Below are 27,759 nucleotides of genomic sequence, written 5' to 3'. Positions count from 1 at the left end.
GAAAGTAGCATGTAGCATAGCATAATGACTAAGAGGACAGACTTGGGTATCATACTCCCCAGGTTCAAATCCCAACTTACTAGCTATGAGACCTCTCTATGCCTGTTTCCTCATTTATAAGATGGAGTTATAAACTGTACCCAATTCTTAGGGTTGTCATGGGGATTAAATGAATTAATATACAAAAAACACTTAGTGCCTGGTCCATAAGAAGTGCAATATCATTTGCTGTCATCGTTCGTTTCTTTCCCCAGTGCATTGAAGTTGCCTCTCCATCCGTAAGAGGAGAGAGTGGAAGATGCTGAGCTAGGGAAGGCTTGAGGCCATGGCAGCTGCCCTTGGTACTGTATGATCTCTAAACGCTGAGAACACAGTCCTCCTGGGCCGGCTCTAGAGGCTTCTTCATCTCGGCTGCCAGTAAGTAGAGATGTGGGCACGCTGGCACCAGGGAGGAATAGGGTAGAAAGCATAATAAAAAATCAGCACTTACAGGTTGTTTGCTCATCTGTGAACAAAACCAATCCTCCCTGGAAAAATACACAGCTCGATAAAACATCACTTTTCATGGGTCCCCAAGGACAATGACAAAAGATTTCCTATAACTGATGAACTGGGCTGAAGAACAAGGAAGTCAAATTTCTGGGGCAGCTCTGAAGATGATGGGAGTTTGTCAGCACCAAATTCTCTTGCTTCCCATGCTTAAGGAGCACAGGCTGTGGTCTAGATTTAGACAGCTAGACTGCGGGAGCAGAAAGAGAGGCACACAACCAGCTGCTAGGGAAACACAAATTAAGACCACAATAAGATATCGCTACACATCTATTAAAACAGTTAAAGTTGGCCGTGCGCAGTGGCTCATACCTATAATCCCAGCACTTTGGGAGGCCGAGGCGCGTGGATCACCTGAGGTCAGGACTTCAAGACCAGACTGGCCAACATGGTGAAACCCCATCTCTACTAAAAATATTTAAAAAAATAGCCAGGCTTGGTGGCACACACCTGTAATACTAGCTACCTGTAATCTCAGCCACCTGTAATCCCAGCTACTAGGGAGACTGAGGCAGAAGAATCGCTTGAACCTGGGAGGCGGAGGTTGCAGTGAGGCAAGAGAGCGCCACCGCACTCCAGGCTGGGCGACAAGAGCGAAACTCTGTGTCAAAAAAAAAAAAAAAAAGCAAACAGCTAAAGTTAAGAAAAAGTGACACCACTAAATGCTGGCAAGCATGTGGAGGAAGTGGATTATGTTGCTGGTGGGAATGTAAAGTGATACAGCCACTCTATGAAATGGTTTGGCCGTTTCTTCAAAACCAAAATAATATGCTCACCATGCAACTTAGCAATTGAACTCCTCGGCATTTATATGAGAGAAGCAAAAATCTAGGTCCACACAAAAATCAGAACACAATTGTTCGTAACGGCTTAACTTGTAATAGCCAAAAACTGAAATTAACCAAAATGCCCCTCCATAGGCAAATGGTTAAACTGTGATACATGCATACCACGGAATACTATTCAGTCATTTTAAAAAAAGAGCAAACTATTGATAAATTCTACAATTGTAGTGGACCTGAAGGGCATTCTGATGAGTGCAAAAAAGCCAGCTCAAAAGGTTGTATATTGTATGATCCTATTTAGAGAATATTCTCAATAGGCAAAATTATAGAGGTGAAAAACAGAGGTGGGGACAGGGTGACAATAAAGGGTCAGCACAAGGAAGACCTTTTTGATGATAAAATAGTTCTGCATCTGCCGGGCGCGGTGGCTCACACCTGTAATCCCAGCACTTTGAGCGGCTGAGGCGGGCGGATCACGAGGTCAGGAGACAGAGACCATCCTGGCTAACACAGTGAAACCTTGTCTCTACTAAAATACAAAAAAAAAAAAAAAAAAAAAAAATTAGCCAGGCATGGCGGGCGCCTGTAAACCCAGCTACTCAGGAGGCTGAGGCAGGAGAATTGCTTGAATCCGGGTGGCGGAGGTTGCAGTGAACCGAGATCGCGCCACTGCACTCCAGCCTGGGTGACAGGGCGAGACTCCGTCTCAAAAAAAAGAAAAAGAAATAGTTCTCTATCTTGATTCTAGTGATGCCTATACTAACCTACACACAGGAGAAAATGACACAAACTATACACACATGTTGTACCAATCTCAGATGCCTGGTTTTGATATCATACTATAATTATGTAAGAAGAAACAAGAAACTAAATGAAGGATGCACCGGGAGTCTCTGTACTATCTTTTCAACTTCCTGTCCATCTACAATTGTTTCCAAATAAAAAGTTAAATAAAAAGAAAAGGCGCATAGCCAATAAGAAAACTGGGATTCCAGTTCTGACTCTTTGCTCCAAAATCTTGGTGTTCCAACCAGGTCAAATTATTCACAGCACTATGTGTACCATGACATTTCATATTTCCATGTCTTTGCACATACAGACGTCTACTGAGGCTACCCTTCCCTCACCTAGATAACTTTTCATTTCCTTTAAGTTCCAATTCATATAGCTTCTCCTTAAGGAAGCTTCCTTGACTCCCCATCCTGAGATCACTGCTCTTCCTCTGCACTTCCTGTGCACCACACTTATTCAACTGAATTGCAATAATTAGTTTACTTGCTTTCATCTCCTGTCATGTACAAGCCACAGAATTGGAGAACAATTTTGCAAAACATATCCAGTAAAGGACTTAATCCGTAGAACATATAAGGAAACTTTACAACTCAATCATAAGAAGACAAACAACCCGATTTTCTTTAAACAGGCAAAAAAATCTAAACATTTCACCAGAGGAGCCATGCAGGTGGCAAATAAGCACATAAAATGAAGCTCAGTATCATTCGTGTTTATGGGAATGCACAAAAAAACACAATGAGAGATCACCATACACCTATTGAAATGAAAAAGATGGGCTGTGCGCTGTGGCTCACACCTGTAATCCCAGCACTTTGTGGGGCTGAGGCGGGTGGATCACTTGAGGTCAGGAGTTCAACGCCAGCCTGGCTAACATGGTGAAACCCTGTCTCTACTAAAAATACAAAAATAAGCCAGGCATGGTGGCAGGCGCCTGTAATCCAGCTACTCGGGATGCTGAGGCAGGAGAATCGTTTGAACCCGAGGTGGAGGTTGCAGTGAGCTGAGATCGCGCCACTGCACTCCAGCCTGGGCCACAGAGTGAGACTCTGTCTCAAAAAAAAAAAAAAGAAAGAAAGAAAGAAAGAAAAAAAGAAAAAGAAAAAGATAGACCATACCAAGTGTTGGCAAGGAAGTGAAGTGCCTGGAATTCTAGCATACAGCTGGTGGTGACATAAAATCGTACCCATTCTCTAGACGACAGTTTGGCAGCTTGTTTAAAAGTTACACAAATGCCCACCATATGACCCAGCCATTCTACTCTTAGGAGATTACTCATGAGAAATAAATACTTATGTCCCACAACATTTTTTTCCACAAATGATTCTAATGGCTTTAATAGTCCAAAATTTGAAACAATCTAAATGTCTGTCAACAGGTAAATGGATATATGAATTGTGGTATATCCACAACTAGGACTACTGATACACATAACATTGATGAACAGCAAAATAATTATGCTGAATGGAAAAAAATGCATGCTCTATAATTCCATTTACATAAAGTTCCAGAAAATGCAAACGAATCTATAGTGTGAGAAAGCAGCTTAGTCTAGTGGTTGCCTGGGGCTGGAGGGCAGGAGATGGAAGGGGGCAGGAGGGAGGGATAAAGCTCAGCAGAACACTCTTAGGGGTAATCGTTATGTTTATTAACTTAATTGTAAGAATAGTTTCATGACTGTATACCTATGTCAAAACTCACCAAGTTGTACAACTTAAGTATGTATAGGGTTTTGTCTGTCAATTACACCTCAATAAGGGTGTATGAAAAAAAGATTAATGGGTACCATCCAATAGACATCTACTTTGTGGGGAAAAGGTAGGTATTATTTGGCCCGTTTTACAGATGATGAAACTGGGTCAGAAAAGTGGATCAGAAATGGGTCAGAAAGTGGGGAGGTCATGCAGCTATGGTCAAGTCAGGCTCAGACCCAAGTCAAATGGCTTCAAAGCTGGGCCACTTTTCTCCATACTGTGATGCCTTTCTACAGTGGCAAATTCCCAACCTGAAGCCATAGGCTGTAACTCCCTGGCCTAAGCAAGACCTCTATGAAGGCTCCAAAGGAGAGTGAGGGGCTGGGGTTGCAAGAGATCTCCGGCATCATTGAAATGACACCCTCTCCCTCTTGGGTTGCCACTGCCACAAATACCTCCAACAGCCAAAGTCAGCCCATCCTGGACCAGATGGGCTAAGGCAGGAAGGGCTGTGCCTGCTCCCCAGGACACCCTGGCCTCTAATGCCATGACGGTTTTGTGTCAAGGACCTGACCAGACAGTCAGCAGAACAGACTCCACTTCCTCCCATGCTACAAACAAGATCCTTCCCCTTTCTGGGCCTCCATTTCCTCGAGTGAAAGCCATGATGGCTAACGATCAAGCCTTCCAAGTAGCTTTTTCGGCTCTAATTCACGTTCTGAGTGCCCTGCTGAGCCAAAGCTGAAGGCAGAGCACCACCTCCACTTAGCAGTGCCTCCCCAAATCACTCCCTCTGTCACTCTGCCTCCTCCTCTCCTCAGCCCTGTCCCTCAGCAAGTCTCTTCCAAAGACCCTGACTCCCTCCCCCATCTGCTGGTTTGTGCCCCAGTTAGCAAGTCAGGCGCTTAAAACTCTGTGTTCAGGCTAGGCACAGTGGCTCTCACTTGTAATCCCAGCACTTTGGGAGGCTGAGCCGTGTGGATCACCTGAGGTCAGGAGTTCCAGACCAGCCTGGCCAACATGGCAAAACCCCTCTCTACTAAAAATACAAAAATTAGCCAGGTGTGGTGGCAGGCACCTGTAATCTCAGCTACTTGGGAGGCTGAAGCAGGAGACTCGCTTGAACCTGGGAGGCGGAGGTTGCAGTGAGCTGAGATTGTGCCACTGTATTCCAGCCTAGGCAACAGAGCGAGACATCATCTTAAAAAACAACAACAACAACAACAAAGAAACAAACAAAAAGAAAACACCTCTTCAGGAGTCTGGGAACCCCGGACACACAGCTACTTGAGACATCATTTCTCCCTTTAGCGTTCTTGAAGGAAAGGCTGGACATGAGTGGTGACAGACAGATGGAAAAGAGAAGGTCCTAAGCAGCCTTGAAGTATAGAAGCCCCTCCTCTTGTCCCTGTCAGATCTGTATGTCCAAGTGTGGGCCAGAGTTTCTTGCCCAAACAAGCTGAGATATTTGGCAGGGCACATAGTAGGCTTTCAGTAATTATCTGTGGAACTGAATTCAATCCCTCTAGCCAGAGGAATAACCTCTTCCCGAGTTGCAGAGGAAAAGTAAGCATATCTGTCTTTGTGTACTCCCCTGGAAACAGTTCTGCGAGTCCAGAGACTGAGATGCCCCTTGCTTCTAACTGGCGGGGAGATTTGGGGGCCCAGTGCCACTGGGCCTCACCTCCTGGGGCATCAGTTGAATGAGAGAACTACACTATAGAACTCTATATATGCTCCCAGCTCTGGTGCTATCTTACTGTACAAGGAAGAGTCCTTGGGGTTTGAAAGGAACAGTGCAGCATTTTGTAAAGCTCCAAGCACTTTGAGCTGCAGCTGTTCACAGAGCATCTGAGATGGAATGATATTCCCTGACGGGAGAGACTCTGTGTGTCAGAACTGGATTTTGGAACTACCACGTGGGCAGGTGCTTGCCATAAAGAGCACTCACTAGCTTTGAGAAGCTGTGGAGGTCACAGACAGCCTTAGTGTATGTCTTTTGCTTATGAGCTGTGAAATCTTGCAGAAGTCTCTTTACCTCTGTGAGACCCAATTTCTATATCCGTGACATGGGATGGATACCTTGTTAGCTCATCACAGAATTAAACGAGATAATGTACACAGATCACAAAACACTGCCGGGAACCATCATGAGCTCAATCAACAGCCTCTTCCCTTCCTTCCCTTTGTCATAAATAGACCTAAAGGTTCTCAGAATAAGATCTTAGTTAGGTCGAGCACGATGGCTCACACCTGTAATACCAGCACGTTGGGAAGCCTAGGCGAGTGGATTACCTGAGGTCAGGAGTTCGAGACCAGCCTGACCAACACGGTAAAACCCCGTCTCTAAATAAAAATACAAAATAATTAGCCGGCATGGTGGCACATGCCTATAATCCCAGCTACTCAGGAGGCTGAGGCAGGAGAATCACTTAAACCTGGGAGACGGAGGTTGCAGTGAGCTAAGATCATACCACTGCACTCCAGCCTGAGCGACAGAGTGAGACTCCGTCCCAAAAAAATAAAAAATAAGATCTTAGTTGATTTTGCTGACCAGAAAACCAGGCCTCTGATGGCCTTAAGTCCAAACACACTAGAGAGGTACTTCAGGAAGTACACTGGGACTTCAGATACAGGGGAAGGACTAGGAAGGGAAGAGGCAGGGCTGGCACCTGAAGACCACCCACCACGTTCCCTGCCAGTTATATGTAAGCTCCGTGATGAGGCGGCCTCCTGAGCAGCGCTCCATCCTCCACCCCTCAACCTGAGCTGCCTTCCTCCCAGGAGTACGTACTTTCTCCTCAGGCACTGGTAATCACCAGCTCAGTGGCCTGGGGTTCTTAAAAGGAGGATGTGGGACCAGATGGACTCTGTAGACCTCACCACCTTTATAATTTTCTGAACCTACAATTCTACAAAGATAAACTGGTGCTTAACGGATGTCCCACCCGCTCCCTATCCCTCCTTTGGGACACATGAAGAGATTCAGGAAGCAGAGGGAGGGGGACAGAGGCTGGGACTTCATTATGCTAATTTATTAGCTCTAATCTGCCACAATAGCAGGGCTTTGAAGAAAGAGGCTTTTGTTGCAATTTCACATTTGGCAGGAAGTCCCCCACACCCGCATTAGAGATTATGAGTCAAAAACTCTGATTTCAGTTCTGGCTCTTATATCCTGCATTGCTGACGCTCCCTTTTCACACTTCTCTGACCAACTTCTTGACTTTTCCGGGAAGGAAATGTGCCCCAGATGTTGGTCAGTAAGTGGTGGGTTTTCATCTGCCTTTATAAAACAGTGTCAGTAATCCAAAGGCTCCCCAAGGAGCAAAAGCCAAAGGGGGAAATGCAGCCAACTTCTCTCTACCACTAAACCAAAGGTTGCCCAGTCAACCAAGCCCCTCTCTACAGGGGCAGGGAGGCTCACTGGATGCAAAACATTTCTATTTTCATTATTTTATGAACCCTCACGATTGTTGTATGAAATAATGATGGAAATCTCACGGTCATTTATTCATGCAGTTCATGTTGCTGGGCACCAACTGTTCACAGGTGAGGAAATGAAGGGGTGCATAGGGGAAGTGGTTTGCAGGTTGCCCCACAGCCTGGGGTAGAGTAAGCCCTGAAACCAGCAGCTTGCTTACCTAATCAGAATTTCCAAAACGAAAAAGCCTTGGGTTGTAGCACTTGCTCATTTCCGTGGCATAAGTTTTCCCATCATGGTCAGTTTCAATCCACCCATCATTTTAATCGTTTTAACAAGCAGTTTGCAAAATTCTTGAATATATAAAAATTGGGAAACAGAGAGAGTTTCCAGATTAGGGGGGCAAGTTCTCCTTCTGCCTCACCTTTCTACCTCCACGCAGGAAAAATCAACATCCTATGGAAGCTTAAAGAGTCACCTTAATAGAAAACCACCCGGAGGATTGTTAACAGGGGCAGGATTTCAGATATACTGTATTTTCTTCCACAATAGTATTTTTCCAGTCATCCTATGAGCATATATTACTTTTATCATCAGAACATATCTAGGTCATTAAAATCAATTTTTAGTGAGCTTCCCAGAATGTTTTGGAATAACCTCTCTGCATAATTTGTGACTCTGTCACCCTTGGGTTGAAAGAGAGAGAGAGCGCAGCACGCGCGCACATGTATGTGTGTGTGTGTGTGTGTGTGTTTCCCAAGAGCTCCCTTGCAGAGCAGAGGAGGTATACTTAAGTTAAGCATTCACCTGAATCTGGTGCAGTCTTACCTGGACGATACATTTATTCCCTTGGGAATTCAAATTTCACCAGCAACTGAGAAAATACAACTCCCATCAAGATTCCAAAAGACCTGCTCTGACAAACCAGAAGCCTTTGACCACCAAATGACCTTGCCTCCCAATGGGCTGAGGCTGAAGCAGATGGTTTAACTGAACCAGAAACTAACTGCTCCTTATTTCCTGAGAAGGCCCTCTGCCTCCCGCCCCTGCAAAAAGGCATTGTGTCCTCTCTTCCTCAGGCTGGAATTCAAGGGGTCTTACCTCAGCACTGGGATGGACACCTGGCACCAGGGCTTGGGACAGGCTCAAGGGGGCCAGTCCATTTCAGCTGGGCTCCATGACATTCACCACTTCTTCCTGGACTGCTGGCTGCAGGGCTCTGTGCAATTGGCTCTCCCCTTGCCTGCAGGGGGGAAAAAAAACAACAACAAAGCGAAGTTTCACCAGAAGCACATAGGTTAATACATCCAAGAGGAAAGAGTCTTTGCTCCTCCCACTGCCAGCTCTGGTCGCTAGTGCTCCTTTCAGAACCACGGTCCTCACCTGGGGCAGCCAGCCTCCTTTCCAGGACCTAAACGACCTACATGTTCACCCAGACTCATCCATCTAGGGCTGTACAATTTGAGAGTGAGTTGCAGATTAGGCAAAGCAAACTCAACTACAGTCATGGAATCGTTGTGCTACACACTACTCATGGTAAGAGAAAGCAAGGATTAGAAGCTACAGATAGGGCCCAAGACTTGTGTTTAGAGAAGGCCTGCAGACAATGGATTTCAATCAACAACTACATCAAACTTGTTCACAGTCTCCTTTGACCTATAGTATGTTGTTTATGCTGTTACAAATGTGAATTCATGCCTGTAATCCCAGCTATTTGGGAGGCTGAGGCAGGAGCATCGCTTGAACCCAGGAGGTGGAGGTTGCAGTGAGCCAAGATCGCGCCATTGCATTCCAGCCTGGGCAACAAGAGCGAAACTCCGTCTCAAAAAAAAAAAAAAAAAAAAAAAAGTGAATTTAATTTCTAATTCATTTTGGAAGCATTCTTAACTGATTCTAAATTTTCAACCCATATATTATTATAGTTGTCTGAATAGAGAGCATTTGTTTTTAAAGTAATTGTTTTCCTTGTGTCAAAAAAATGTATGTTCAATCTATCAATTCTAGAAAATATAATTAAATGAAAAGGATGAAATGTACCTATTCTTTCTTTATCCAAGATAACTACAGATAACATACTCTGCCTGTTTCTTGTTTCTATTTTTCAGATTATTTATAAAGATGTAATAAAGCTGGGCATGGTTTAGTAAGTACTGTGTCATTAATCTTCAGCAGCATTATTTTAATGGCTACATGATATATATGTACCCATGAGTCTCCAGTGAGCCATGTATAGTACCCCACACAACTGTATCATAAATTGTACCCAACCCTCAAAGGCTGGACATTTAAGTCACCTCCAACCTTTTGTTTTGTTTTGTTTTTGGCTAATGGCAAATAGTGTTTGAAACAAAATCTTCCAGGGATCCCCACGATTATTTTCTTCAGACAGTCCTAGGAATAAAATTGTGCTGGGTCAAAGAGTTTCCAAATTTTTCAGGCTTCTGAACAGTCTTGACATGCTACCTTCAGGACTACTGGTACCATAGAAACTGCTCCCTGCAATGAAGAAATGTGCCCATTCCCCTAACACTCCTCTCTCCCCCAAATCCCTCCCTCACCCACATATCCTCATTCACCTGCTGTAACCATTTCTAGTGGAAATGAAGGTGGAGTTCTCAAAGTCTGACTTTCCGTTTTTCATGCTTACACTCAGCTCACCCCCAGCCTAAGATAAGACCCATTATGCTAAATGAACTCCGCTAATCAAGCTTAGGAAAGAGGGGTACATGAATGATAATTCGTAAGGAGAGAAAGAGAAACCCATGGAGGGACAGGGGAGTGATAGATACACAAGGACAGTGTCCAGGGGAAAGAAACCCTTAGATACAAAGAGAAACGAGAGTCATCCCATGAGACAGCAGATGCTGACAGACAGAACTGCAGCTGAAGTGAGCCATGTGATGGGTGGTAACGTCAAGACCTCACAAAGATTCAGGGCAGAACAGGGCAAACAACAAAGGCATCCGGTGAGATGGAAAAAGAAAAAGTTGCTTGAGGCCTTGGGCACTTTGCTGCTGTTTATAATTAATGCCAACAAAACACCATGAGCCAGGGTCACTGTGGGGAAAGAAGAGCAGTCAGGGAAGAGGTCTTAACAGGCAAACAGCTGAGCTAGTGGTCAGCTAGGAGCCACCCACAAGGAGCCTTCCTGGGGGAACAAGAGCAAAGTGTTCCTGGGGTGGGAGTGGGGTGGGCACTACTGGGCTGACTGCTCTGCCTCCTTAACAGGAAGGAAGCCCCCACTCTCCATCTCTCCCTAGCCAGCCTCTTGTATCCTTCCTTTCACTCCAGGCCAAACCTTCAGTGAGAGATGGATAATTCACCTACACAGATAACTAGGTTTCTCAGCCCTGTGACCCAAGCAAAAGCCTTGGGGACCCGTCTCATGCCCCTTTCCAGCTGACCCACCCCGTGCCCTGCCACTCGCATGCACCCTACACTCCAGTCATAGCAATTTGCAATTCATGAGGGAATGGGGTGTTCCTTTCATGCTTTTTAAGTCCTTTGGAAAACGGTTTGCAGATCTCCAATATTTAGGCAAGTCATTCTACCTGCCTACCCTGCCCCTACCCCACCTACTCATTCACCTGGACCTCCCCTGATGGACAAAGAGTAGAACTTTGACTTAAAGACAATTCATCCATACCTGAGGAAGCTGGGCCTATCTGACACTCTTTCAAAATTGCAACTATGAAAAAAGACTCTAGTCAGCTGGTGGTAGACCCTGGAGCTAAGGGAAAGGTATTGGTGGAACCGTGACAAGCAAATGCCATGCACAAGATCAAGTGATGGGACCGGGCGCAGTGGCTCATGCCTGTAATCCCAGCACTTTGGAAGGCCAAGGCGGGAGGATCATCCGAAGTCAGGAGTTCAAGACTAGCTTGGCCAACATAGTGAAACCCTGTCTCTACTAAAAATACAAAATTAGCCAGGCATGGTGGTGTGCACCTATAATCCCAGTTTCTAGGAGGCCGAGGCAAAAGAACTGCTTAAATCCAGGAGGTGGAAGTTGCAGTGAGCCGAGATCAAGTCACTGCACTCCAGCCTGGGCGACAGAGTGAGACTCTATCTCGAAAAAAAAAAAAAAAAGATCAAGCGATGGAGTTACAGGGGGTTCTATGGAAGGAGAGGAAGCTGGCCTACAAAGAGAGCAGGCAGAGGCCCAGGGAGAGGTAGACAGAACATTCAGGCCCAGGACAGCAGGTATGTAGTGAGTCCAGTGGCCATGAGGCTCGTCTCTGCATACTTCTTACTCCTGCACACACTCCCTGACCCCCTTCAATTTGGGAGGGCGCCTCTGTTTCTTGCAACCAAATTGTTCCACGTACAACAATCTCTCCAAGGCCCTGAGGCTGCAGCAATCTTGGGCTGGGAAATCAGAATGGAAAGAGCAGGACTTATTTCCAGCTCTGCTCAACACAGCAAATCTATGCAAACTAGACGCCTGGTACTGAGGGCAGGTGCTGCAAGTAACCCTGCCTGTGAGGCCCAGGCAGGAAAAGAGTTAACATGGGCCTGGATTTCTTCATCCTGTGCAAGAGCTTGGTTTAAATGGGCTCTGGGGTCCCAGCTAGCTCTGGCTCCTGAAGCCTAAGGGGGCTCTAAGTGAGACTGGGGGCTCCCCTATGACCTAGTGCACGTCTTGGGCAGGGCTTGGGCCATCCATTGTAAGCACTCAAAGTCTTTTTAAAACAAAAAAAAAAATTTCTCAAATTTGTAGCTGAATTTAGATAGATAATCAAAATCTACTGGATGGGGCCAGACGCAGTGGCTTATGCCTGTAATCCAGCGCTTAGGGAGGCCGAGACCAAGACGGGTGGATCACCTGAGGTCAGGAGTTCAAGACCAGCCTGGCCAACATGGTGAAATCCCACCTCTACTAAAAATACAAAAATTAGCCATGTGGTGGGCGCCTGTAATCTCAGCTACTCGGAAGGTTGAGGCAGGAGAATCACTTGAGCCCAGAAGGCGGAAGTTGCAGTGAGCTGAGATAGTGTCACTGCACTCCAGCCTGGGCAACAGAGTGGCACTCCAGCCTGGGCAACAGAGTGACACTCCATCTCAAAAAAAAAAAAAAACTGAAAACAAAAAAATCTACTGATAGGGCCATGCTAGACTGCTAAAGTGTAGTTGGATGACTCTTCTATTTTAAATTATAAAGTTTTTTTTTTTTCCTATCAAGTAGATTATATAACTTCCTCCTATCACCATACTGGGCACTGCAGATTCAGCTGATCATAGGCTTTGCACGCCTCCTACCTACTCACATGCTTCCTGGCCGCTTTAACACAGTTTCCACTTAATTCACAACCCCCTGTAATCTGTCACCACAACTTCTGCTCTCTGAGCTCCTCCTATCCCACAAGGGTCACTGAGCCTGACATCCAGATTTGGTTTCTCTACTTTCCTCTCGAGGCCCAGTCAGCCAAGATTGTGCTCAACTCCTTCCTTGTGCTCAGGGCCTGTTCTCTGCTTTATCTCTTGGGGCACTGTACTGTCCCCCAACCCTAGAGCCCCTGGCAGCAGCTCAGCCAATCCCCTTTCTCCTCCACCCTTAGACCCAGAAGCACCTAGATGACACAGAAGATGATTCTAAGGAAGAGGGTGGCTAAATGAGAGGCTGCCTTGGGCGCAGTGACTCCTTCTTGCCTCCAGCAAGTGTTTCCTTCAAGTAGGTGTACAATGTGTGAGGTACCGACCACAGACCCAGAACCAGGATTTGGAGAGCCCACCAGGTACCAAGGAACCCAAAGAAGTTCATAAATTGAGCCAAGAATTTCATGGCCCAGCCCCTCAAAGCAGAACCATTGCTCAAGGGCTCTATGTTGAGTCAGAGAACAGGTTCACCTGTCACAGGAGTAAGGCTGTGGCCCCAAGTCCCTGGCTTCAAGAAGCCATCCCCACTCAGCACACTGGAGCCTTAGGGTGAGATAACCCTTTTCACCCCGGAGCCATTCTTCCACATGGTCTGAGATGTGAGCAATGGTTCTGATTATGTTTGAATATGGAAGCTAAATGAGCTAAGAGCTTTTATTGATCCTCGTGCATAAAACGTTCCAGAATCTGGGTCTCTACAAATCTGCTGAACACAGCAGTCAAATCAGAAGACACTGCACCCAAAACACAATAAGAACGTCTGCTAAGATAAGGAGACCTCCCGGATTATTTCTGTCCCCCTTTTCCTCTCTCAGGGCTCACATCCCTTCTTGATGGTTCATGTGGGGAGCCCAGATCCAACATTACAGGGCTCCTGTTCTAGACCTAATAATATTCACCACAAATGTTCATTTATTTTTAATTTCAATTTTTTTTTTAGCAACTACTATGTACCAAGATAAGATCCATTATGCCAGGCGCTTTATGTACTAAGTTATTCATTTATTCCTCACACAATTCTACGAAGCAAGGAATGTTTTCTCCATTTTCAGATGAGGTGACGACAGCTTTAGTGACCAGCACAGGCACAAAGCAGGTAAGTGACTAAGCCAGAGTTCCACACACAAAGCTGCCTCCCACAGCTGCCTTCCAGGGGCTTTTCTTTATCTTCCCTCTACTGCTAGGCCAAGAGATTTCAGCAAAGAGCTGAAACTAAGTATGAGTTGCACACTGAGTACATGGGTGAGCTCTGACAAAAAGAGAAATGGTGTCTGCATTTACAGAACCAGAAAAGGGAAGTTCTTCTGCCAGTGCCATCTGCAAAATTTCCAAAGGAGGGTACCTCTGCACATTTATTTGATGGTGTTGTTAATATGTTCTCTAGAGCAAACAATTATTCAGCTTTGATTGCATGCCTATTTTAGGTGCCAATCTGGATACAGGGGGAGACAGTGAGCCTTTATTTATTTATATTTTTATTTATTTATTATTATTTTTTTGAGACGGAGTCTCGCTCTGTCGCCCTGGCTGGAGTGCAGTGGCACAATCTCAGCTCACCGCAACCTCCGCCTCCCACGTTCAAATGATTCTCCTGCCTCAGCTTCCCGAGCAGCTGGGATTACAGGCACCTGCCACCACACCTGGCTAATTTTTGATATTTTTGGTAGTGACAGGGTTTCACCATGTTGGCCAGGCTGGTCTCGAACTCCTGACCTCAAGTGATCCACCAGCCTCGGCCTCCCAAATACTAGGATTACAGGCATGAGCCATAGCGCCCAGCACAGTGAGCCCTTTTTCAAATCAAAGCAACACACACCCGTGATTTTTAAGGTCCAGTGGTACTGCAAGGCTTGTAAGGAGAAACAGCAGGCCCTGCCCCACCCTCCATATCCCTAATTCTGTCTTTCAACTCCTGTGTCTATTTCCAGAGTCATCTCAGTGTATCTAAATAGCATGCTTATAGTTTTTCAATATTAGATATTATTCATAGACTTCCTCTTATAGAAAATAAGGATTTAGCTCCTTACCACCATTCCATATACCACCTCTCCTGTCCCACATTCTCCCAATAGTTATACCATTTTTAAGTCAACACTAATAAGTTACGTTATTAAGTTACATTATTTTGTCAAGTAATTATTAAGTTACATTATTATAACCAGACAAATTATTGTTCATAGCTGAGCCATGTGTGGTGCTATGATTAATTACTTTCATGTACATTTCTTAGTTGCCATTTGTAGAGTCCATTATTGCCTCAGTTGTTTGTTTGCTTAACTTTCTATGTACTTGTCACAAATTCAGCCCTCAACATTCCAACAAAATTATAAAACTCATCACAGTACACCAAATATACCGTTATGTACTCATCTTTTTCTTAATTCTTAAAAATCTCCCTTCTGGAACCTTCCATTCTCCTCCTTCAACCTGAAGTGGTTGCTCTCTGTGCTTAAAGGAAGATCCCATTTATTCTTAGTTTACTCTCTAGTTTTGGAGAAACAGATGCATCGTAGATTCCTCAAAAAAGGCTGTGTGGGAGATAAAATCATTGAGACTTCCCATACCTGAAAATGCCATTATTCCACCCTCATATTTGATTAATAATTTGTCAGGATATAATTTCTCAGTTGGAAATACTATCCTCTCAGAATTTAAGGAATGGCTTCATTGTCTCCTAGCTTCTGTAGAGATAGATGATGTCAATCATATTTCTATTCTTATATATAATCCATTTGTTTTGGGGGGAATTCTCTCCTGTCGAGAAGCTTTTCTTCCAGCGTGTGTCTTTTTCTCAAGTCATAGCCCCGGGTACTCAAGTGGGCTTTTCAATGTCCTTCAGTTCTCAAAGTTTTTCTTATATTATTTCTTTAATAAAGTTTCCCTTTCATTGTCTCTATTCTCTTTTTCTGCAAGTCTTACTATTCTGATGTTGGGCTTCTTAGAATAATCCTTTTTTCTTTTTCTTTTCTTTTCTTTTAGTCAGGAGGGACAGGGTCCCACTCTGTTGCCCATGCTGGAGTGCAGTGGTACAACATCAGCTCACTGCAGCCTCAACCTCCTTGGCTCAAGTGGTCCTCCCACCTCAGCCTCACAAGTTGCTGGAACTATAGGCATGCACCACCATGTCTGGCTAATTTTTGTATTTTTTAGTAGAGGTGGGGTTTCGCCATGTGGCCAGGCTGGTCTCAAACTCCTGGGTCCAAATGATCCACTCACCTTGGCCTCCCAAAACTCTAGGAATACAGGCATGAGCCACGCACCCAGCACATTTTCTTTCTTTCTTTGACTTTCTGCAAGGTTCCGTAAGTTTTCTTCAATTCTATATTCCAAACCCTCTACTGATTGATTCTTCTATCACACTTTTAATTTCCAGAAGTTCTTTCTTAGTCTCTGAATACTCCTCTTTGTTGCACGTTGCTTTTATTTTATTAATGCAACATATTCTCTTATCTCTCTTAGACTAGTAATTACAGGTTTTGTGACATTTTCTTCTGCTCCCTATATTTTCTCTATTTCTCGTGAGTTTCTAGTGTTGTTGTTTGTCTCTTTTAATTTCTGCCTTTCATGTTTCAAACTTTTCTCAAATATCTGGTTATCATTAGCTGTCTTTTTAAATTGAAAAGTGAGACACTAAAAACTGACCGGATGTTCTGTGTGCCTGATCAGTACTTCTGAACTGGTGGATCTTACGGGAGGGTGATTGTGAGTCAGCTGTACATTTTGTTTGGAACACCCTAAATATCAATATCTATAGGCTTTTTCTCTTGGGCTGTTAAGTTTATGCAGAAAGACAGAAAGACTCCTCTAGCCTCACGACTAGGGAAAGCAGAATCTCACTCTAGTATCCAGCACCGTGTGACGGAAGCAGAAAAAGTGCTGGGAGCAGCGAGAGGCCTCACTGGTGAGCGTGTAGACTTTCCCTCATTCCCTCTGGTATAGAACGGCATTTCACATATGCCCTTCTTAGCCTGGCCTGCTGTGCCTGATCTTAATCAGGTCTTAAAACTGAGCATGTTCCTGGAAAGAGCCTTAAAGGAAATATTAATTACCAGGAAGAAAAAAAATACACACACACACACACATTTTACAGGCATAGATTTATAAGGAGTCTCACATTAGTCCAAATCAGGTTTTGCCACCAAATGGGTTAAGAATAAAGCTTCACTTTCACAAATTTTTGGACTTGAAAGTTGCAGATAAGGGCTTGTTTGTGTATGCATTTCCTACACCTCCAGTCACACTTGGGACATTTTTCACAGGGATTTTTCTCACTCTGTGGGGCCGGCTGCTTGCAACAAGATACGAAAAAAAATGAGGTAGTTGAGATGTGGGTGCAGGGGGAAGGCCAGGCTCCACAGACAGACGATCTAAGGACACAGTCACTTGGCAGATTTGAGTCCTAGTTCTACGCTAGCAAGCTGTGTTACTCTGAAAAACTTGCTTAACCTCCCTGCTCCTCAAAAATCACAAGCATTCCTACACACCAGCAAAACATAAGCAGAGAGCCAAATCATGAATGAACTCCCATTCACCATTGCTACGAAGAGAATAAAATACGTTGGAATACTCCTAACAAGGGAAGTGAGGGACCTCTTCAAGGAGAACTACAAACCACTGCTCAAGGAAATAAGAGAGGACACAGGTTGGGCACGGTGGCTCATGCCTGTAATCCCAGCACTTTGGGAGGCTGAGGTGGGCGGATCACAAGGTCAAGAGATCGAGACCATCCTGGCCAACCTGGTGAAATCCCGTCTCTACTAAAAATACAAAAATTAGCTGGGCATGATGGCACGCACCTGTAGTCCCAGCTACTCAGGAGGCCAAGGCAAGAGAATTGCTTGAACCCGGGAGGTGGAGGTTGCAGTGAGACAAGATCACGCCACTGCACTCCAGCCTGGGTAACAATAGTGAGACTACGTCTAAAAAAAAAAAAAAGAGAGAGAGAGAGGACACAAACAAATGAAAAAACGTTCTGTGCTTGTGGATAGGAAGAATGAATATCATGAAAATGGCCATGCCACCCAAAATAATTAATAGATTAAATGCTATTCCCATTAAACTACCATTGATATTCTTCACAGAATTAGAAAAAACACTACTTTAAAATTCACAGGGAACCAAAAAAGAGCCCATATAGCCAAGACAATCCTAAGCCAAAAGAACAAAGCTGGAGGCATCCCACTACCTGACTTCAAACTACACTACAAGGCTACAGTAACCAAAACAGCATGGTACTAGTACAGAAACAGACACACAGACCAATGGGACAGCATAGAGGTCTCAGAAATAAGACCACGCATCTACAAGCATCTGATCTTTGCCAAACCTGACACAAACAAGCAATGGGGAAAGGATTCCCTATTTAATAAATGGTGCTGGGAAAATCGGCTATCCATACACAGAAAATTGAAAATGGACCCCTTCCTTATACATTATACAAAAATTAACTCAAGATGGATTAAAGACTTAAATGTAAAACCCAAAACTATAAAACCCTAGAAGAAAATCTAGCGCAATACCATATCAGGACATCAGAGGGCAGATTCAGACAAATCATCAAAAGGCAATACAACAAAAGCAGAAATTGAAATGGGATTTGATTAAACTGAAGAGCTTCTGCACAGCAAAAGAAACATCATCAGAGTGAACAGAACACCTATAGAATGGGACGAAAATTTTTGCAATCTATCCATTTGACAAAGGTCTAATATCCAGAATCTACAAGGAACTTAAACACAATTTTCAAGAAAAAACCCCATTAAAAGTGGGCAAAGGACACAAACAGACATTTCTCAAAATAAGACATTTATGTGGCCAAAAAACATATGAAAAATGCTCAACATCACGGATCATTAGAAAAATGCAAATCAAAACCACAACAAGATACCATCTCATGCCAGTCAGAATGGCAACCAGTAAAGTCACGAAACAACAGACGTTGATAAGCCTATGAAGAAATAGGATCGCTTTTACACTGTTGGTGGGAATGTAAATTAGTTCAACCATTGTGGAAGACAGTGTGATGATTCCTCAAAGATCTAGAACCAGAAATACCATGTAACCCAGCAATCCCATTACTGAGTATATACTCAAAGGAATATAAATCCGTCTATTATAAAGATACATGCACGCATAAGTTCATTGCAGCACTATTCGCAACAGCAAAGATAGGGAATCAACCCAAATGTCCATCAACGATAGACTGGATAAAGAAAATGGGATACATATACACCATGGAATACTATGTAGCCATAAAAAGAAAAGAGACCATGTCCTTTGCAGGGACATGGATGGAGCTGGAAGCCATCATCCTCAGCAAACTAACACAGGAAGAGAAAATCAAACACCATCTGTTCTCATTTATAAGTGGGAGATGAAGAATAAGAACACATGGACACAGGCAGGGGAACAACACACACTGGGGCCTGTCAGGGGGCCTGGGGGAGGGAGAGCATCAGGATAAAGAGCTAATGCATGTGGGGCTTAATACCTAGGTGATGGGTTGATAGGGGCAGCAAACCACCACGGCACATGTTTACCTATGTAACAAACCCACACATCCTGCACATGTATCCTGGAACTTAAAATAAAATAAATAAAATTTTAAAAAACCTCTCTGTGTCTCAGTTTCCTCATGTACACATTTTGGGTTATTCCAACTAATTTTGAAGTGTCATTGTGAGGATTTTGTTAAATTCAGCCAACAAATGTGAATGATGCCTCTGATTCCTGAGGCATTGCTCTGGGTCCTAAAGAAATAGCTTTGAGCAAAAGAGATAACATCTTTGCCCTCATGGAAACGAGTTCCTAGTGAGAACAGACACAGTGTAATAACTCAGATGGCCACCTACGCTATTGAAGAGCAACGAGGCGGGATAAAAGGGAGAGAGTCAAGTATGACGGTGGGAGGAGACAGGCATGAGATTATAATCTTATATAAGGCTGTCAAATGGCCTGTTTGACAAGGTGACATTTAAATAGAAACCTGAAGAAGAGATGAAAACAATGGGATACATGAAGGAAGGTGTCCTGTCCGGAGGAAGCAGTGGAAAGGCTCTGAGACCAAAGTGTGCTTTATGTCTGAGGAGTAGGCTCAGTGAGGTGACGCAGAACGAAGGGGTGGAAAAGAGCAGGAGACGAAGTCTGCAGGGTCTGAAGGTTGGGTCACACAGAACCCTGTAGGCCTCTCTAAGAACTGGCTCTGAGTAAAAGAGGAAGCCTTTGTTGGTTTTTTGAGCAGAAGAACGACATATTACTACAGCTTTTAAAATGATCACTCTGGTTACTGTTTTGAGAACATACCACAGGAGCAAGATTATAAGCAGGAAGCTCAGTTATGAAATGATTCTAAGAGATGAAACAGGTCTTCTGTCCTGAATCAACATGAATTTGATGAATTGAGTAAGTAGTTGGTTTCTCAATGTATTGTGAAAGCACAGCTGACATGGTTTGCTAACAGAGTGGGTGCAACATGAGAGAAAGAGAATTTAGAATGACTCCAGAGTTTAAGCCCTAGAAGACGGAAAGATGAAATTGTTGTCCACGGAGATGAAGATGGCGCTTTTAGGGAGAAAAGCAGCAGTTCGATTTTGGGCTTGTCATATTTGAGATGCATATTAGACGCCTAAGGAAACGTATCAAGTAGATGGTTGAATATCTGAGCATAGAATTCAGGGGAAAGGTGTGGGTTGGAAATATAAATTGAGGGTTGTCAGTAAATGGATGATATGAGATTGCCAGGGCATGAGGAGACACAGAAGAGGCCAAGTCCAAGGGCCACTCCTGGGGGCACTCCACAGTGACCAAGTAAAAATGAGCCAACAGAGAATTGCTTGAACCCAGGAGGCAGAGGTTACAGTGAGCTGAGATCGTGCCACTGCACCCCAGACTGGGTGACACAGTGAGACTCCATCTCAAAAAAAAAAAAAAGGAAAAGAAAAGAAAATGAGCCAACAAAAGAAACTGAGAAGGAGAACCCAGTGAGAGAAGAGGAGAAGCAAAGAAGTGATGTTCCAGAAGCCAAGAGAAGAAACTATTTCAAGGAGGATGGAATGGTCAACTGTATCAAAAGCGGCTGATCAGTCAAGATAGGGCCTGAGATCTGACCACTGGATTTGGCAAGAGAGGACACTGGTGAGCCTAACTGGTATGGTTTTGGTGGTGTGATGGGTACAAAAGACTGATCATATTGAGTTTAACTGAGAATGAGAGAAGAGGGAGTGCAGGGTACAAATGCAGACAACTCTCTCCAGGAGCAGAAAAATTAGGCACACCCCCTCCCTCTTCACCTCCTGCCGTGAGTAAAAGCTTCCTGAAGCCTCACCAGAAGAAGATGCGGGTGCCATGCTTGTATAGCCTGCAGAATCACGAGCCAAATAAACCTCTTTTCTTTATAAATTACTCAGTCTCAGGTTTTCCTTTATAGCAATGCAACATGGACTAATACAGTACCCTTATAAAAGAGGCTCTGGAGAACTAGTGAACCCTGTTAGCATGTAAGGACACCGTGAAAAAGCACCATCCATAAATTAGGAAGCAAGCGCTCACCAGACGCCGAATCTGCTAGTCCTTCATCTTGGACTTCCCAGCCTCCAGAACTATGAGCAATACATTTCTGTTGTTTATAAACCACCCTGTTTATGGTATTTTGTTATCACAGCCTGAATGGACTAAGACAAAAGGTATGAAAGTTTTCTTCCGACTGCCATTATTTTTTCAGGTAAGTTTAAAACAAGGCTATCAACTGACAGTATGGATGGGGAAGGTGTTAGAAGAAGAGAAGGTGGGAAGATGGGGAAGACGGGGAAGGTGTTGGAGAGAGATAAAAAGGTGCGAAACAGTCATCTAGATGACAGAGGAATGATCATGGTTCTCTACCATCATTCACCGGAATTAACAGCACAGGTTAAAAAAGAGATACTGGGGGGGAGGGGGGAGGGATTGCATTGGGAGTTATACATGATATAAATAATGAATTGATGGGTGCTGACGAGTTGATGGGTGCAGCACACCAACATGGCACAAGTATACATATGTAACAAACCTGTATGTTATGCACATGTACCCTAGAACTTAAAGTATAATAAAAAAAATAAAATAAATAAAAAAGAGATACTGATGCCCAGGTCAACCTCACAAAGACTTTGATTTCATTAGTTTGAGAGGAATTCAGGCAGCAATACTTGTTATAACTCCCACCAGTAACACTAATGACAGCCAGGATTGAGAACCAACGGACCAACAAAATGAAGAGACACGGCCTACACCACCAATGTCCACTTAAGAGTCATGGTCAAGAATTACAGCCAGGCGCGGTGGCTCATGCCTGTAATCCCAGCACTTTGGGAGGCCGAGGTGAGCAGATCACCTGAGGTCAGGAGTTCGAGACCAGCCTGGCCAACACGGTGAAACCCTGTCTCTACTAAAAATACAAAAAATGAGCGGGGCATGTTGGCAGGTGCCTGTAATCCCAGCAACTCAGGAAGCTGAGGCAGGAGAATCACTTGAACCCAGGAGGCAGAGGCTCCATGCAGTAAGCCGAGATTACGCCACAGCACTACAGCCTGGACAACAAGAACGAAACTGCGTGGCCGGGCGCGGTGGCTCAAGCCTGTCATCCCAGCACTTTGGGAGGCCGAGACGGGCGGATCACGAGGTCAGGAGATCAAGACCATCCTGGCTAACACGGTGAAACCCCGTCTCTACTAAAAAAATACAAAAATCTAGCCGGGCGAGGTGGCGGGCTCCTGTAGTCCCAGCTACCGGGAGGCTGAGGCAGGAGAATGGCGTGAACCCGGGAGGCGGAGCTTGCAGTGAGCTGAGATCCAGCCACTGTACTCCAGCCCAGGCGACAGAACGAGACTCCGTCTCAAAAAAAAAAAAAAGAACGAAACTGCGATTCAGGATGACACCATGCTTTTCTATAGTCACACTCAGATTTGTGGAGTAGGTATGGAGTTCAAAGAGCTGGATTTAGCCAGGGCTAAATGAGATACTTGTAAAGCATATAGTATGCCTAGACACGGTAAGAGTTCAGTAAATGAAAGCTTCTATGTTTGTTTTTAACACCACCTAAGTGACACACAACATGCATGCAGCAAATAAAATCCTGTTTTTATCTCATTCAAATGATTCACCCAATCATATCATATCACAGAGTTTTAGAGTCATTTGTGAATAACTAAAACTACGAATGTACATCCTTAACTATCAAGGTGGTCTTCTCCAGTTCTTTTCATTTGACACTGAGCAATGCACAAAGGGTCTCTGGACTTCCCAGCAATCACAGAAGTCACAGGTCACCCCTCCTCCCACCAACCTGCTGTCTGAATTTGATAACAACAGTTTTGTACCATTTTGTGAAGCCCCTCCATCCACACTACCTGGAGCCTGCACTTTAGTGAGCTCTGCCTTTGCAATTCCTGTCTGGTAATCTGTCCCACTCCCTCTGACGAGGCCCACTCCTGTTCCTAGCCCTAAGCCTGGAGCCCAGATACCTATGGAGAGATCACTGTGATGACAAGTGTCACCTCAACACCATCTCCCCGAGTCAGGCCTGGCTGGATTCCTGCCCATGTAAAACCACCTGCCAGAAAACGACTGCAGACTCTATCCTGACCCAAACTGAGTAGGCTCAAATGCCAGCAGAGAGGGGAAGCCCGAGGGCTCACCTATCCAGGGAGTCTCCACTGTTAGCTCTGCCCTCCCTTATGGATGAATCTAATGCCACCCCCGCCCCAAATGTCTGGCAGATTCTTCTTCATTCTTTTAAAGCCTTTGAGGGTATCATCTCTCTTTTCTGGCCTTCCCTGCCCCTGGCTCCTGCTCCCTCTACAACTTGGGCAACTTTCTTTCCTTTGTGCCCTCTTCCACAGGCCTGGCTCTCCTAGACAGACAGCTCCTCCAGGAAGAGGCTGTATCTCATTTCTCTTTATATTCACAGCCCCTAGCAAAGTGGCCCATCAGGTGGCCAATAACTGAGAATAACCATTCACATGTGCTGTGATATTAAAAATAACCACGATGTATTGGTCTCCAATCATGTGCCCAAAACTAGGTTAAGCACTACATCTAGGACTCACACCAATGCTGTAAGGCAGAAAGGATGAATATAGACTAACACAGGAAACTGAGGACCAGAGAGGCCAAGCTGCCAAGCCTGCACAGCTGAGAAGTGGCACAACTGGAATTTAAACCCAAGTCTGTCTGGCTACAAAGTGCGTGGGTTTTTTTTCCAAATGATAAGGTCTTTCTGAGGGAGGTGACCTTGCAAATGGTAGTTAACAGGGAAGGCAGTGAGTTGCCTCCAAGCCCTCCTACTGTGAGTCACTGGATCTGGCTGGGGAGACAAGGGCAGGACTCTCCAAGTACAGAAGGATTCCCTGTGAGACGCCTTTGGTTCATCTCCTCCTGGCCAGATTTTTCCCCTCATTCAAATTTGCAGCCCAGAATAAGATGTTCATTGTGAAAAGCAAAAAAAAGGAGCCGTCACAAGCCCTCTGGCAGGAAGCATCTTCCGGGGATTCATTCCTCACGCTGTCAGCCACCACCTCCAGCTCAGGCCCAAGGCCAGCCTCCTCCCAGCACCAGCACTTGTGCAGTCCACAAAGGCAATCCCTGAGGCAGGTTCTTAGGTAACTGATGACTCAGCCCGGCTGCCGGCTGCCGTGGCACAGCTCCCTACCTGCCTTCTTCCCTCTCTCACCTGGAACAAATTCCTATGACCCTGGTTCCCAAAAGGATAAGACAAGAAGAACAAGGTCCCAAGCTTGACTCTCCTCCAGGGCTCAGATCCGTGAACCAACCCAGAGAATTCTCCCTCTTTCACCTGGCTGCTTGGCTTTCATTTCCAAGGCTAGAAATGGCAGGTAGGAAAAATGACTCTGGTGGAGCAGGAGGGCCCACTACAGCCTCACACGCTTCCCACCACGGGCTACTGCAAATCCACTGCCTGCTCTCACACCTTGATCTTACGGAGAGAGCATCCACTCATCTCACTGGTGACTGGATGTGTTCTTACCTCAGTGAACAAACAGGAGCCTCAGGGAGGTTCCATGAGGCCTCCTAAGGGCTGCGCAGAGAACCCAGTCATCATCCCCACCATCCAGGATGTCATGGTCTAACATAGCAAACTTCACATAGCATAGTGAGCATGGCACAAGGGATCAGAAGTCTTCTCTCTCCTTTGTGGGCCATGAATTTAAGGGGGCTCCTCCAGAACTAAGGCTGGCTGGAGCTGAGGCTGAGCCAAAGGTGTTGGTAAAGCAGACAGACCAGTGAGATAAGGAAGAAACGGATCTCTTCAGCAATATGGAATAGCCTGGGTCTCTCTCCAATGACCACACACACACACACACACAGACACACACACACTCTAGTTTCTGAACCCCCAAGAGCATATGAGGCCCAAACCCACACCCTACAACCAACCAGATCCTTCCCGGAACAAACATCAGGTGCCTCCAGCCACACTAGCTCAGTGCAGAGGTCTGGCTGCCCGCCCAGTTTGATGAGTGTTGTCAGAAGCCCAATTTGTTTGAGGCCAGGGCCTTGCCTGGTCTTCCTCAGTACTTCTGGAGAATAATGCTAGCCACCAAAGTCCCCTGACAACCCTATCCTTCCTGTCCCTCTTTCAGACCACTGGCCTCTACCAGACGTGGCAGGGCCTGCTGGCGCGGCAGCTCCAACATTCATTCCTGTAGCTTGGCACGTCTGGAACAGCCTCCTCCACCCTCACCAAGCTGTTGACAGCCATCCTGACGCCACTCGGGCCCAGACATTCCCCAGCAACCAGGAAGGCAGGCAGGAGTGGTCTCCCTCTCACCCAGGCAGGGGGAAAGCCAGACACACTCCCTGCCTCTTCCCTCCCTCACTCTCTGCTGCCTTCACCACAGCCTCCAGCCGGTTATCTGAGTCAGGGAAGCACAGTTTCTTGCCTGTTGACCAGGTTGGTTGTTTCAACCCTGTAGGGGCTGCGTCCATGACTGTGAAAGTTTCCACAGACCCCTGTGGGTGCTTCAACAGATGTATGCTCTCAGAAGAGCAAGGGGTGTGTCCACAATAACAAACCCTTCTGTGTGCCTCTTTCAAACTGTCTCATCCTTAACGTCTATGATCTAATTTGAACATAAAAACTAATCTCAGGCTAGGCAGTGGCACAATTATTATCACCTTTTATAGGTAAGGAAATTAGGGTTCTGATTAAGTAGCCTGAGGCCACACAGCTGCTGAATGGTGGAGCCTGCACCATAATGTAGGCTCTTACATTTACTTAAAAATTTACCTACAAAGTTTACATCTAAAACATGTTTTATTTTATAGGTAAATATAATAATAATAAATACAAATCTAAACATAAATGTAAATGTATAAAATAGACTTACTTATAAAATATTAACCTATACAATTATTTTTACATTTTATGTTTCACAAAAGTGGCTGATTCCGGTCTCTGTGCACCACAAATCATAGCATAATAGAAAAACCATGGGCATGGCTGTGCAGGCAGCACAGAGAGCTCAAATCACTTTCACCATCATGCGACTCTGGGCAGATAAACATCACTATTTTTTAATGCTCACCTTCTCTGTATCATTGTACTTTTCCCGCATCCCTTGCTGCTGAAGCAAGCACAGATCTCTCACCCTTAACTTCAGTTCCCTCATGTGTACAGTAGAGATAATTGTACCTGTGCTACAGGTACAATTGGGCAACCTAGAGATATTTATGTGTCGTATCTGGTGTGCTGTGGACACTGAACAGCAGCCATGTTTCCTTCATCCTTGGTTCCCCAACCACCAACCACCAACAAACTGCTCCCAGTAACCCCAGACATGCCACAACCCTTCACCCCCAGGCCTGTGCTCCTGCTGCCCCCAGGCCAGAAAGGTCCTTTCTCCCATTCTCCACCTATCAAAACTCCATCTGTCTCCTGGGCGACAGCTTTCCCATTGCGGGCCCCAATCCCCCGCTGTCCGTCTGATTTACAATGTGTTTTGTTCTGCCTAGAGTGAGGTGTTTGCATAAATGACTCTCAAATCCTCCACAGTGTTCATCCATCTGTATCTCCCCTCCCACTCTTCACTCCCCAGGAACCAATATCTAATGGCGCCTTTCAGAATAACTTCAGTGGTCTTATTTAAGTAAGACTAGTTCATTATTTTATAAAAAGTCAATCAATATGTGAAACTATGTAGAGCTAAAAATCACCCAAGAGCCCTCTATCCAGGAAAAAAATAAACGATTTAATATCATTCCTCACATCTCTATATTGGTATATGGATAGAAGTGTGGAGGATGGAAGAAAGGATGTGTGAAAGGATAGATGGGGATTGCTTTATACAATAGCTGCTTGGGGTCAGGAGCAGTGGCTCAGATCAGTAATCCCAATACTTTCGGAGGCCAAGGCGGGAGGATCACTTGAACCCAGGAAATCGAGTCTGCAGTGAGCCGTGATCGTGCCACTGCACTCCAGCCTGGGTGACAGAACAAGACACTGTCTCAAAGAATAATAATAGATGTTTTAAAGTAAAATAAAATAACTAATTTCATTATTCTATTTTATAAGGAAAAGGCACACTGTTTTTTTTTTTTTTTTTTTGAAATGGAATCTCACTCTGTGGCCTAGGCTAGAGTGGCGTGATCTCAGCTCACTGCAACCTCCGCTTCCCGGGTTCAAGCCATTCTTCTGCCTCAGCTCCCCCGAGCAGCCAGGATTACAGGCGCCCGCCACCATGCCCAGCTAATTTTTGTGTTTTTAGTAGAGACGGGGTTTCACCATGTTGGTCAAAGCTGGGCTCGAACTCCTGACCTCAGGTGATCCACCCGCCTTGGCCTCCCAAAATGCAGGGATTACAGGCATGAGCCATTGCGCCCGGCCAGAAAAGGTACACCTCTAATTAAAGTTAACACTTAACATCTCCTCACGTCTCCCCCAGCCCCCTATTTCTGGTATATTCTTTCTACTTCCTCACATTCTGCTCCTTAGCCCTCACTGCCCATCCCTGCCCCTGCTTAGCTTTGCTTCTCTATTTGAATGGATTAAGAGTTCGGCCGGGCGCGGTGGCTCAAGCCTGTAATCCCAGCACTTTGGGAGGCCGAGACGGGCGGATCACGAGGTCAGGAGATCAAGACTATCCTGGCT

The 27,759-nt window shown here is 45.2% G+C and overlaps 1 protein-coding gene across 4 annotated transcripts in view; it reads right to left on the bottom strand.

Moving 5' to 3' along the window:
- The window catches only part of ST6GAL1 (ST6 beta-galactoside alpha-2,6-sialyltransferase 1), a 149,069-nt gene that overhangs the window by 104,786 nt on the left and 16,524 nt on the right, over positions 1-27,759 (bottom strand). For all 4 annotated transcript variants that reach the window (XM_017873404.1, XM_017873398.1, XM_017873399.1 and 1 more), the window contains exon 2: positions 8,343-8,484. The gene's annotated coding sequence lies outside the window, so the exon portion shown is untranslated. The remainder of the gene's footprint in view (positions 1-8,342; positions 8,485-27,759) is intronic.

The sequence above is a fragment of the Rhinopithecus bieti genome, unplaced genomic scaffold, assembly GCF_001698545.2.
Source record: "Rhinopithecus bieti isolate Rb0 unplaced genomic scaffold, ASM169854v2 scaffold_5626, whole genome shotgun sequence".
Taxonomy (NCBI): Eukaryota; Metazoa; Chordata; class Mammalia; order Primates; family Cercopithecidae; genus Rhinopithecus; species Rhinopithecus bieti.
The sequence above is the reverse complement of the archived record's forward strand: the minus strand, read 5'-3'. Positions and strand labels throughout refer to the sequence as shown.